General features: G+C 33.3%; 1 protein-coding gene and 1 long non-coding RNA gene across 8 annotated transcripts in view; one reads left to right on the plus strand and one right to left on the minus strand.

The window, feature by feature from the left end:
- Positions 1-12696, minus strand: part of LOC140636377 (uncharacterized) — a 499328-nt gene that overhangs the window by 357957 nt on the left and 128675 nt on the right. The window lies entirely within an intron of this gene.
- LOC140636611 (uncharacterized) overlaps positions 3900-12696 on the plus strand; it is a 36647-nt gene continuing 27850 nt past the window's right edge. For 5 of the 7 annotated variants that reach the window (XR_012033829.1, XR_012033828.1, XR_012033831.1 and 2 more), the window contains exons 1-2: positions 3900-4228; positions 4353-4447. This is a non-coding gene — a long non-coding RNA (uncharacterized lncRNA). The remainder of the gene's footprint in view (positions 4229-4352; positions 4448-12696) is intronic. The other 2 variants (XR_012033830.1, XR_012033826.1) reach the window with 2 other exon arrangements.

A 12696-nucleotide genomic window follows, 5' to 3' on the forward strand; every position in this document is an offset into this window, starting at 1 on the left:
AGAGAGAGAGGCAGAGACACAGGCAGAGGGAGAAGCAAGCTCCATGCAGGGAGCCCGACATGAGACTCAATCCCAGATCTCCGGGATCAGGCCCTGGGCTGAAGGCGGCACTAAACCGCTGAGCCACCCAGGCTGCCCAGTTTTCTCCATCTTATATAGGCTAACATCTTACATTAGTATAATACACTTGTCAAAAAGAAAAGAAAAGAAGAAGAAAGAAAAGAAAAAAAGAAAAGAAAAGAGAAACAAAAGAAAAAAAGAAAAGAAAAGAGAAAAGAAAAGAAAAGAAAAGAAAAAAGAGAAGAAAAGAAAGAAAAGAAAAAAGAAAAAAAGAAAAGAAAAGAAAAGAAAAGAAAAGAAAAGAAAAGAAAAGAAAAGAAAAGAAAAGAAAAGAAAAGCTAACACTGGTACATACATTACTACTAGCCAAACTCCAGGCTTCAATCGCCTTTCCCCAGATTTTCCATTACTGTTTTATTTCTGTTCCAGGATCCAAAGTAGGGGACTACACTGTATTTAGTTGTCATGTCTCCCCAGTCTCTTCTGGTATGTAAAGTTTCTTATTTTCTCCTTGTTTTTCATGACTTTCAAAGTCAAAAGCAGTACTGGACAAAGATCCTAAAATGTCTACCACTGGCCATTTCTATGGTTTCTCTTATGTTTAGACTGGGGTTACAGATGTTTGGAAAGGAAACAAGAGAAGTGAAGTGCCCCTCTCATCACATCACATCACATTATATCAGGGATACATGTAAGCCACATGACATCATTGTTGATGTTAATTTTTATCACTTGGTTAAGATATTGCTTGCCAGGATTCTCCACTGTAAAGTTAATTGTCTTCCCTTTCCTTGCTCTATTCTTAGGAAATGAGTCACTAAGTCTAGCTCACTCTCAAGAGAAAAGAGTTTATGAGGCAAAGGGGGTAGAATTAAGCTCCACCTCCTGCAGAGGGAAATATATGCACACAGGTAATAATTTTTCGAAAAAGAAAATTGAGTGTAGCATAACAAGAGAACAAGAGACATGAAAAGTGAGAATTATACTCCCAGAAACATCCAAGGCTTTTCTGTGACCTGTGGAGACAATAGCATCTCTTATTCTTAGGATAAATGTATGTGCACATTCAAAATGTCAAAACAATCTCTTCTGGGAGTTATTCCTTTCTTTAATTGTTCAAAGAATAACCAAATTTTCTAAGGGGTAACCATTCTCTAAGCCTTAGATACTAATACCTGCTTTAATAGGAATGTAATAGTTGTTCTATTTAAAGGAAAATTTCTTTGCAAGCATTTATTGTATTCAAGAGAATGGACTGGCACTGTGAAAAATTTCTTCTAAAATATGCACAATATTTAGTACTTGCCCACCAAAGGTGTTACAATCTGGAATAGAGGGAGAGTGGTTAGGTATTTGGAAGACAAGCATCCATGTAATAATTGCCCAAGTCACACTTGATTTACCGCCATGAGAGAAATACTAATTCAGTGGTATATGGATTCAGAAGAGGAAAAGATGGAATTCAAGTGAGCAGCACCTAGTGACTACTTGCTCTGTATCATCTCTAGGAAAGTCTCCTTGTCTCTTTTTAGAGAGGCACAATATCTGAGATCTAGGGTCTTGATCAATTTAAGTGCTAGATTTGACAACAGAAGAAACCCATAAAAAAACAAAACCAGCATTGCTATATATATATATACAATCAATGCCAGAATACAGTGTAGAAAGTAGAAAACTACAAAATTACTCTTAAGAAAGAAAGATTATAATCTTCACAGCATCAGTATGCTACTCAAAACACTGGAATGACTCCTATTTACTAATGTATCAATCCTCTCCTTGGCTCAGTACCAACTTGCATTATCATACTTCTCCAGTCTTTTTTCTCACCAGGTCAAGATGGTCCAACTGCTTCCATTAATTCAACTGCTTATCCTACTTTGCTCACAGTTTCTAAAATGGGGCCTCCAATCATATATATATATGTGTATATATATATATATATATATATATATATATATATATATATATATGATCCTTTTCATTGTGAACCATTTTACACCCAATTCAGATAAACTCAGACAAAACAAGCCAAGAAAACCACAAACAAAACAAAAAACAATGGAGGAGCTTAGTAATTGGCTCGCATAACTGAAAATCCAGGGCAACTTCAGGACACTGGCTTTGACTATTGGCACTGATTTTTCTCTCTGGCTGCTTCATTTTCAGGCAACTCTCCCATTTATGGTGGTTCCTGGCTGCTCTAGGAGTACATCCTCACAGCCTAGAAACTTCAGCAGCAAGAACTCTTATTTTTCCCAATAATTCCAATCAGAACCCCAGAATTGAATCTTACTGGATTGACAGGTCACATGCCCATCTTTGAAACAATAATCATGGTCATGAGAGGAATATGCTAATTTGATAGACCTGAATCACAGGCTTACTTTTAACTTTGTGAAAAGAAAGATAGCATTCACATTGAAATCATCAGGACTAACATATAGGGGAGTGGTGGTTCTCTAGAGCACAATATGATCATTTTTATAATCATAAGAGGGCGGAATGATACCCAGTGGGCAAAAACAGTCATACTTATCTTATCCTGTCTGTGTCATTTCCCCATGTAGAATTCACTCACTTTTTTCATATATCTCCCTGGACTGCTCATATCTCTGCAGTTCTTCGTGTTGTTTTCTCATGAAATTTGTCACCTACTATGACGCTTGAAAAAGTTTTATTTATTTTTCTTTTTTTTTTAAGATTTTATTTATTTATTCATGAGAGACACAGAGAGAGGCAGAGACATAGGCAGAGGAAGAAGCAGGCTTCCTGTGGCAGTGGAGAGCTTGATGCAGGACTTGATCCCAGGACCCTGGGATCACAACCTGAGCCAAAGGCAGATGCTCAATCACTGAGCCACCAAGTGCCCCTTTTCTTATCTTTCAATAGCTTTTTTATGTGTCCTGTCTTTTGTTAAGAATTCCACTAAGGTTCCAGTCAATAAATTGCTCTGTTATTCCATAGATCTCATGTTCCTCCCTTTGGTAATTATCTCATTCCACCATATTAAGGTAATCTGTATAATATAAATTCTTTGAGGGCAAAGAAAGAACCATTCCCATCTTTGCTTCACTTGTTCTGAAGAAAAGTGTTATATGCAAAGGAATCATTTTATAAACATTTATTAGACACACTCAAATCCTTTCTGCCTCAAATCTCTTCCTCTATTAATTTTTTCTCACTTTGATCAACCATTTTTTGGGAATCCTCTCCACATTTATATACGCCTTTGTTGCTGTTGCTTCTCCAGGCTCTAAGTCTCACAGAAGCTACCCGATCCTCACAATGGGTTCAACTTTGTTCCAGTATCTAGAAACTGGAGGCCAATACTGAGTTGAGACGGAGGAATTTGAAGCTTTCTAACCAAACACCTAGAGAACTACATTAACTACTCTAGTTCCTGTTCTGACCAAACTTCTTCCTTGGTGACCTACATGTCACCCATGTCTTCTAGAATGATTCTGTATATAATCTATAAAATAAGGGGTTGGCATGCATTATAAACAGAGTCAAAAAAATTTGTGATTTTACATAAACTACTCAATATGAGTCCTGTTTATCTATGAAAAAGAGATTTTTAAAATGTTTAACTTCACAGAGTTTTCTCAAGTATAAAATAAAATAACAAAGAGCCTAGCATAACATCTGATATATAGCATGTAACAAATGTTCCCAGTCTGTGCTAAAAGTCAATGGACCAGCTAACCTGCCTCCCTCTTCCCTCTATAAAATCTTCCCATCAAGAAATCTTGCAGGGATATGCTAACTTACATGGCCCAATATCATACTAGATAATTGAAAATTTAGTTGTCATAATCCAAGAACATTCTGAAAATTCCAATGGAATGAGATTTCTTCTGCAGAACCCAAGCCCAAGTACAAGTCTGTTCCCTAAAATGTCGGAGCCTATATCTTCCTTCATTATGCTAAAATCCTAACTGGTCGAGTCCTCAGAATTGAATAAAGATGGCCCCATTTTATCCTGCAATTCCAAGGCCTTCATAACTCTTTTTTCTATGTCCTAGAGCCTGGGATCTTGCTCAGATCCATGCCTTGCTCAATTCATAAACAGAACTATATGAGCCCATATACCAAGTTCCATAACCAGGATACACAGGAATAGGTGTGAATAAAGAACTCAAAGACCTCCCTAAATATTCTTGAGGTAAGTATTAGGATATTAAGGAACAGGAAGAAAAAAGGCAAGAAACCCATCATTTATTCATTGTTTTACTTCTTATGGTAAAAAATGGTGAACGCAAAGAGCTACTATTGTCTATTGTTCCCAGGAAAAAAGAAACTTCATTCCAAAGCCATAATATAGAGAGGGAGATAAAGGAGTAACTTCATAGTGGAGAAATCTGACAAACACTGACTCAGCCAGGTAAATAGATGTTAACATTAGCAATGATAAGTCATATGGAGAGTCATAAGTAAATACTGCTAACATGTATGATAAGAATAATCTTTATACTAACTTTTATGATGATAATCTCAAAAACCCATAACCTCAGTTTAATTATGAGAAAAACACCAGACAAACTCAAATGGAGGGACAGTTTATAAAATACAAATCAGTACTATTCAAAACTATCAAGGTCATCAAGACCAAAGAAATGTCAGAGAAACTATCACAGTTTAGAGAGGCCTTACACATAACTAAATGTAATGTGGTATCTATCCTAGATGGGATCCTGGAACAGAAAAAGGACATTGGATAAAAATAAAGAGAATTGAAATAAAGTATGAAGTTTAGTTAATGCATCACTATTAGCTCATTAGTTTGACCATAAAACTGAGTGTAGGGTATATGGCAACTCTGTGTACTACCTTTATAGCTTTTCCACAAATCTAATACTATTCCAAAATAAGGAGTGTATTTTTTAATCTGCCTACTGAATTTTAAGAAATAAATTTAAAAAAATATTACCTAGACAGCTATAGTGAAAGTATAGAACACCAAAGATAAAAAGAAGATTTTAAAAGCAACCAAAGAATAAAGACAGATAAATTAAAAAGGGTATCAGCTTACTTCTCATCAATGGCACAATGGAAGTCAGAAAAAAGCAGATAATATTTTCAAAGTGCTTAGAGAAAATAACTTCAACTTAGAATTATATGCCCAGAAAAAAAATTTTTTTAATAAAAACAAAGCAAAAGAAAAACAATTTTAGAGAAATTAAAATGGCTCTATTGGTTCACACTAAAGGAAATTATGAAGGATATTCATGGAGTGGAAGAAAAATATGTTCCAGATAAAAGGTCTTAGATGCAAGAAGGAATAACAAGCAAAGAAAATACAAACATAGACAAATAAAATTAAGAACTATCTACAAACAATAATAAAGATACTTAATTTTCATTATCAAAAATTTTGGAATTAAAATGCCTATAACAGGAGGGGTAAAGATAGCAGATTTTTCCTTAGGTATTACATAAAGAAGACAAATGTATTGTTTAAATTTAGACTTAAGTTAAATATCTATATCCTTATTACCAAGGCAATCATTAAAAGAATAGAAATAGAATTTATGATTGCCAAACTAGTCAACAGGAAGATTTTGAATGAGAAAGAAAAGTTTTGTTGCTCAAAAGGGAAGAGAAAAAAAAGAGAGAGAAATAAAAAGAAGTGTAGAAAAAAGCAGAATGAATAGACAACATAAAATAAAATGGTAAAGATGATTGTGATATATTAGTCATTATTAATAACAATTAGTAAATCCTCTTGATAAAAGACAAGATTCAAATAGGATCAAAAACAAATCTAGCTGTACTGACTTCTCAAAAGATACACTAAACAAAGTCATAGAAAAATCTAAAAGTACATATAATTGAAAAATACAATCAGTGTTTTGGGAGTCTGTAAAATTAACTTGAAGGACTCACAGGACTCAACACATAGTCACACTCATGGCTAGGATTTATTACATGAAAAAGACACAAAGTAAAATCAGCAAAGGAAGTCCAGTGAAAGCCAAATATAAGCTTCCAAGAGTCCTTTCCCAGTGGAGTCACATAAAGCATGCTTAATTCCCAAAGCAATGAATTGTAACAGAATTTGTGAAATGTTGTCTACTACAGAACCTTATTAGAGACTCAGTGCTCAGGGATTTAATTGGAAGTTGGTCATGGTCAAGCTCCCCAAAAATTGACCCACAGATTCAATAAAATTCCAATCAAAGTCTATATAGATTTTTTTCATTGAATTTGGCAATCTGATTCTAAAAGTTATACAGAATATCAAAGAGCCAAGTATAACCTAAACATTCCAGAAAAAGAAGAACAATTTCAGGAAAATTGTTTTACCAGTTAGGTAGAATTACTTTAAACCTATACCAATTAATACAGTGTATTGGCACAGAAACAGACAAGTTAACCAATAATGGACAAGAATAAAGCCCAGAGAGAGTCTCAAAATATAAGGAAATGTGATTTCGGATAGAGCTGGCTTCAGAAGATGGTGCTAGAATAGTTGATTTTCCATACGAAATGGAAAAAAAAATAATTTAATCATTACCTCTCACTAAACACAAAAGTAAATTCCAGATGGATTAAATACTTAAATGAAGAAGATAAAATTTTAGACCATTTCAAAGAAAATGTAGGAGAATATTTATAAAATCTCAGAGTAGGGAATTATTTCTTATACAACATGCAAAAAGTACAATTCATAAAAGAAACAATCCTTGACAGTAAAATCAAGAACTACTACTCATCTAAAATAACTGTAAAGAGGGTAGAATGTTAAGCAACAATTAAAAGGAAACACTTCTGGAATATTTAAGCAACAAAATACTAGTCCAAGGGGGAAAATATCCTTTGAATAAATTTAAAATCATTTTTAAATCCCACAGAAAAACTGGCAAAAAGCACAAATACAAATGTAACAGAAAAATAACTGTTTATTAACAGTTGCTGTTCATAGCAGCAACTGTTAATAAACCCCCCAAAAACCCCATTGATAGTTAAGTGTCTGAAAAATGAATTTAGTTTATCCACACAATGAAATACTCTACAGTAGAGAAAACAAAGTACAACTATCCACATCAATATGGATGGATATCAAATCATAATGTTAACTGAAAAGAACAGGTCACATAAGAACACACACAGTATAATTCCCTTTACAAAGAACAAAGCTAAAAGTTATACATGCTTTAGAGGTACATATGAATGCTAAAGCTATAAATATGTAGCAGAGCTTCAAATATATGAAATAAAGTAAGAGAGAGAGGGAAGTGGATGGACATGCAAAGCAAAGGTAATGGTTAGAATGTTACTCCAAGTATAAAGAGAAGCCTCTGGAAGGTTTTGAGTTGGGAGTGGTGTGAGTTGGTATTTGTTTTTAAATACTCTCTGGCTATATATGAAATGTAACTGCATGGAAGCAAGAACTCCAGAGGCCAATTAGGGGACTATTTCAATAATTCAGGCAGGAGATAAAGGTGTCTTGGACAAAGGTGATAGTGAAGGTGGTAAAAAAACAACCAAATTTGGGATTTATATGAAGATAAAAAATTTGCTGATTATAGGGTTTGTGCCAAAGTTGAAAACCAAGATTGAAAGATTATCTTTAGGGTTTTGAGCAAACCAACTGGATGAACAGGGGTGCCATTTACTGAAGCTGACACTAGAAAAGCAAGTTTGGAAATGAGTGAAAATCAAGAACTGTGTTTAAGAGATGCTACCTTAACAGGCACCTAGTTAGTTCAATCGGTTAAGCATCCAGCTCTTGGTTTCAGTTTAGGTCATGATTTCAGGGTCATGAAATCAGGCCCCGTATTGGGTTCTGCCCTCAGAACAATGTCTGCTTAAGACTCTCTTTCCCTCTGCTCCTCTCCCACCAAAACAAATGAATATATCAGAAAGAAAAGAAGAAAAGAAAGAAGAAAGAAAGAAAAGAAAAAAAGAAAGAAAGAAAGAAGAAAGAAAGAAAAGAAAAAAAGAAAGAAAGAAAGAAAGAAAGAAAGAAGAAAAAGAAAAAGAAAGAAAGAAAGAAAGAAAGAAAGAAAGAAAGAAAGAAAGAAAGAAAAAGAAGAAGAAGAAAGAAAGAAAGAAAGAAAGAAAGAAAGAAAGAAAGAAAGAAAGAAAGAAAGAAAGACTACCTTAAGACACTTACCAAACAACTCAGTGGTGATCTCATGTGTGCAACTGAATATGGATCTCAGAGGTGAGGTCAGGGCATATGCCACATTTCACTGATTCTATGATATACTTTTTCATATTTTAATATCCTCGAAAATGAGATGTGTCTTTCAATCAATGTTGTCTTACAATGAGAACTGACAACATTTTTTTCTTTCTAGTAGTATATAAAATATAATCAAGAGGATCTTAGATCCTTTGAATTATAGAATACTTGAAAGACATAGGAATATAGTAGGCATTACAGCCATATATCTACCGTGAGATCACTCAGGAAGGAAGTATAAGTAGAGGGAGAAAAAGATGTAGGAATGACACCTGGGGACAGAGCACTGGACACTTATAGGCCTGGAAAAAGAAGAAGAGAGGCTGGCAAAGGGAAATTAAAAGCGTGTCCAGTGAATCAGGAATAAGAGTTAACAGCCGGCATATCTTGAAAATAATAAAGTTATTTCAGAAAAGAGGAAGAAGAGATCTGTTGTATCTGATACAACTGAGAAAATAGAAGACAATGAAGGCTGAGAATGAAGAAGAAAGAAAGAACAAGACATCAGTTTTCTAATTAGGAGTGGTTCAAAAGAATGGCAAGGACAAAAGCCTGATGTGGATGGAAGGGAAAAAAAAAGCATGTAGAACCAAAGATGTCTTTAAATCATTTAGTATATTTACTGTTTTTTCTTATCCCAACTAGAATAGAATATTCCATAAGGCAGAGATCTTTGTTTTGGTTTGTTTTATTTGTTTGTTTATATTCTAAGAGCCTAATATAGTGACAGATAAATATCTGTTGTATTGAACTGACTCTTTTCAGTTTTACTATAAAATAGAGCAGAGAAATAGAACAATAGTGAATTTTAACGGTCTTTTATGTAGAGAATAAGTGACATTCTGGTAGCTTCTTACCAAAAAAGACAACCAGCAAATAGAAATTATTGTAGGGCAGATTTGAGCTCAAAATAAGCAAGAACAGAAGAGAAGGATGCCTTTTGCAGAGGTAGTAAGGGTATGATTGGCTAAAACAGACAATAAGCTATAAAATAGTATCAAAGAATGCTGGAGTTTTAGAGAAGATTAAGGAATTATTGGACAGAAAGTTAGACTGAAGGGCCTTCTAACTTTAAATTTTTTCTTTTCAGAGTCACTGCAATTTTTAAGTCTGAGATTCATCTCATCCTTTCACCTGGGGCATTCTGAGCCATTCTGAGCATTCTCTGTTAGGGAATACAAATGTATAAAAATTTAAAGTCCAAGAAAAATACAAATTTAAATACAAAAAATGCGGCATGAAAAATAATTTTATGCATTTCAACACCAATTTTAATAATGTATGCCCAATTGTGCCATTGCATTAACATACATAATTGAGCTTTCTCTTAAATAAAAATAAAATAAAAAAAGAATTGAAAAGAGGCATTTGGTTATATTCAAAGAATTATACAATTGAATTGCATCTGAATGTAATATCTCCCAGTCTTTACTGCATGAGACTCATAACTGTTGCAGAGACAAATCAATTATATTATAAAAACTTTTGCTATTATTCCAAGTTCTTTGAGTAAGTGGCAAAATCCCAGAACTGAACTTCAATACTAATTTATTTAATCCTAGGTGTGAAGCAGTCAGAATCATTTCAGGAAGCTATTCGTTAAATTTTGAGTGTCTGGAGAGATCTCACAAAGTTTTTCTTAAATATTATTAAATCAGTGTAAATAACATTGATTTAAGATACCACTTAAACAAAATGAAACTTCACATTATTAATGTAAAGCATAGTAAAAGTTATCAGATTGTCTGTCCTTGGATTCTGAAATATGTCCTATAGCGTCTTGTGGCCAATCTGTTCAGAAATCCTTCTGCTGAATTTTTCTCTGCGGGCTGGCTGAAGAGCCAGGAATAGGTTAATGAAATGCATGCATGGAATGAAAAAACAAATTATAAGTGGTAATTCAGCCACTAAACCTTTGCAAGGCTGGGGGGAAATAGGAAAATAAAGCTAATCTTATTTCATTTTTCTTTATATACCAAAATGTCACCTCATAAATCCCATTTTCTGTTTCTATAAAGATTCTGTGTTAGAACTATTGTTTATTAAAAGTTCTGCTGCCATATGGATAACTTTAAAAAAATCTCCCCCCAAACCTTTACTATGTGCAAATATCCAGCAATTTTACATTCATGGTCTAAAATTTTAATTTAAATTCCCTTCATTTCCTTACAAATCAACGTGGTGCACTATGTAAAGGAACTATGTAAATATCAGGACCTTGAACTTTAGTATAAGAACTTCTCTCAAAATATATTTATATGAACCACAAACAAATCTGAAAATTTTCCTACTAAAATCATCCTTCTAGCTAACAGTATTTTGGGTTTTTTTTAGAACATCTTTGAAGCCTCATAGACTGGCTTAGATTTTTAGCCTAGCAGATTAATAATGTACTATAAAGTGTGAAGCTGCCATCATAAAATAAATTTGGAACATATACAAGCTCCTATATTAAAACATTGAGGGAAATGTTAAGGAATGAATTAAAGTATATCATTTATAACTCTAAACATACAAACAGCAACATGAGGATAACCTAGCTAAAAACAATGCACTTTGAAATGAATACTAAAAGACAAGATATATAAACTGTGTAGTATTTGTAATTTTAACATAGTATGCACTTTTTATTTTAAAATAAAGACCTCTGAGAAACAAACACTGACCAGTACCAATTCTATAGAAATATAAGAGGCTTAAATCACTAAAAACAAATTAAAATCTAAAATAGAGCCAACACACTTTCGTGTTCCTCTTTAAAAATATCTTATCTTCTTTTCCTAGTGGCTTATTGAGTAAAACTCCTGAAGCCTCTGAACACTGGACCTTCATTTTCAGCTTACATTTTAAGAATATGAGAACAATTTGATGATACCAAATTTTTCATCTGGATCTTTGTAAAGGGCTGTTATTCTCTGACCTAATAATGACAGGTCAGATCCTGCTCTTGTATCTATTTAAAAATTCAGATAGAGTCAATTCAGAAAATATAAATAAATTTATTTAAAAACATCCTAGCTCTTTCAAAATATGCCTTCTAATATTTACATGTAAAGTGCAAGCTCTTTAATATGTACAACTTCCAACAAAAAACCACAAGTTTTGAAAAATCTCTCAGTTCTGTCAGAATCCTTAGGAGCTTTCCGCAGAGGGCTCCAGGTTCCTATCATGGAGTTTAAAGAGCGGTTTAGTTGTAAGAACTTTAATACTAACATCCTTAGAACTCAGTGAAAGACAATGGCCATATTGTAAGAAAAAATTCCATTCATCTTTATTTATGTATTAGGTAATTATTCCGCTTGAAGCCTAAGAGGTTTATTTTTAAACTTCTGAGGATAGAAGAATAGCAGGTTTGCAGATCATTTAGGGGAAAAAAATACATATTTTAACACAATCACATAAATGGCCTTAGTTTAAATTTTCCTACTGTGCTGTTAAGCACCTTCGTATTAATAAGCAAAGGCATATAATGAAAAGAAGCTGTCCACAGCGGCAGTTAAAGTATCATTTGGTTGCTGTATTGCAGCAAATACAAAGTTTGTGTAAAGTGCTATTAGGCTTTCCAAAAATAGTAACTTGAATTCTAAAGGAAGGCCAAAGGTCACTTACCTCGCCACGTAAACCTAACTCAAATTCTAAGAAAAGGCTAAAAAAGAATACTTCTACCTGTAAAGTATCACTGGAAACATGTCTTACTTGTACAAAAGAAGACAACTTTTGAAATACTGCTTTTGAATTTATCATTTCAAATCAAGGCCTTGATAAATTTGGGGAGCAGGGAAATAGAAACTATGATGAAGAATGGAAAAACTGGTTTATCTTTCTTAGCCGCTAGTATTTGAGCCCGGAGTCTTTGAAAAAAGACTGAAAAGTAACAACAAGGCAATTCTATATCTTTTGCATACACTAAACTTTTTAAACTCAGGTTTAAAAAAAGAAGCCCATCTAAATTAAATTTCTACCCTTAAAACTGTTGTCATATTTAAAAATCAGTCTTATTAAAAAAAAAATTAAAAAAAATAAAATTAAAAATCAGTCTTAAATATTACATACAATTGTCTGTCTTTATTTATCCAAAAATGGCCTGTTATTTTTTCATGTAGAAAAGTCCACATTTTTCCAACCAGTTCACTAGAAATGTATGCTAAGTGTAAGTATTCTGTATTAGTAATAATGGTGTTGAGATAAATACCTGATAATGAGCAAATCAGTCTAAATTGAGGGAGGCAGGGGTGTTTGTTTTTTAATTCAGATAATTGACTACAGAATTAAGCCACAAACTGAAAAATAAGAATCACTTCACAGCTAATCGTGGCCCTTCCTCAATTTTATCTGCTGGCAATCCAAATCTATGAATCTCTAAATTAACCTTTAAGAAAAGGGTCCTGTCTTAGTCCAAAATTTGTAATACAGCAAAGAGGAAAAATGGAATTTTGAGTCAG

This window comes from Canis lupus, chromosome 7 (assembly GCF_048164855.1).
Source record: "Canis lupus baileyi chromosome 7, mCanLup2.hap1, whole genome shotgun sequence".
NCBI lineage: Eukaryota > Metazoa > Chordata > Mammalia > Carnivora > Canidae > Canis > Canis lupus.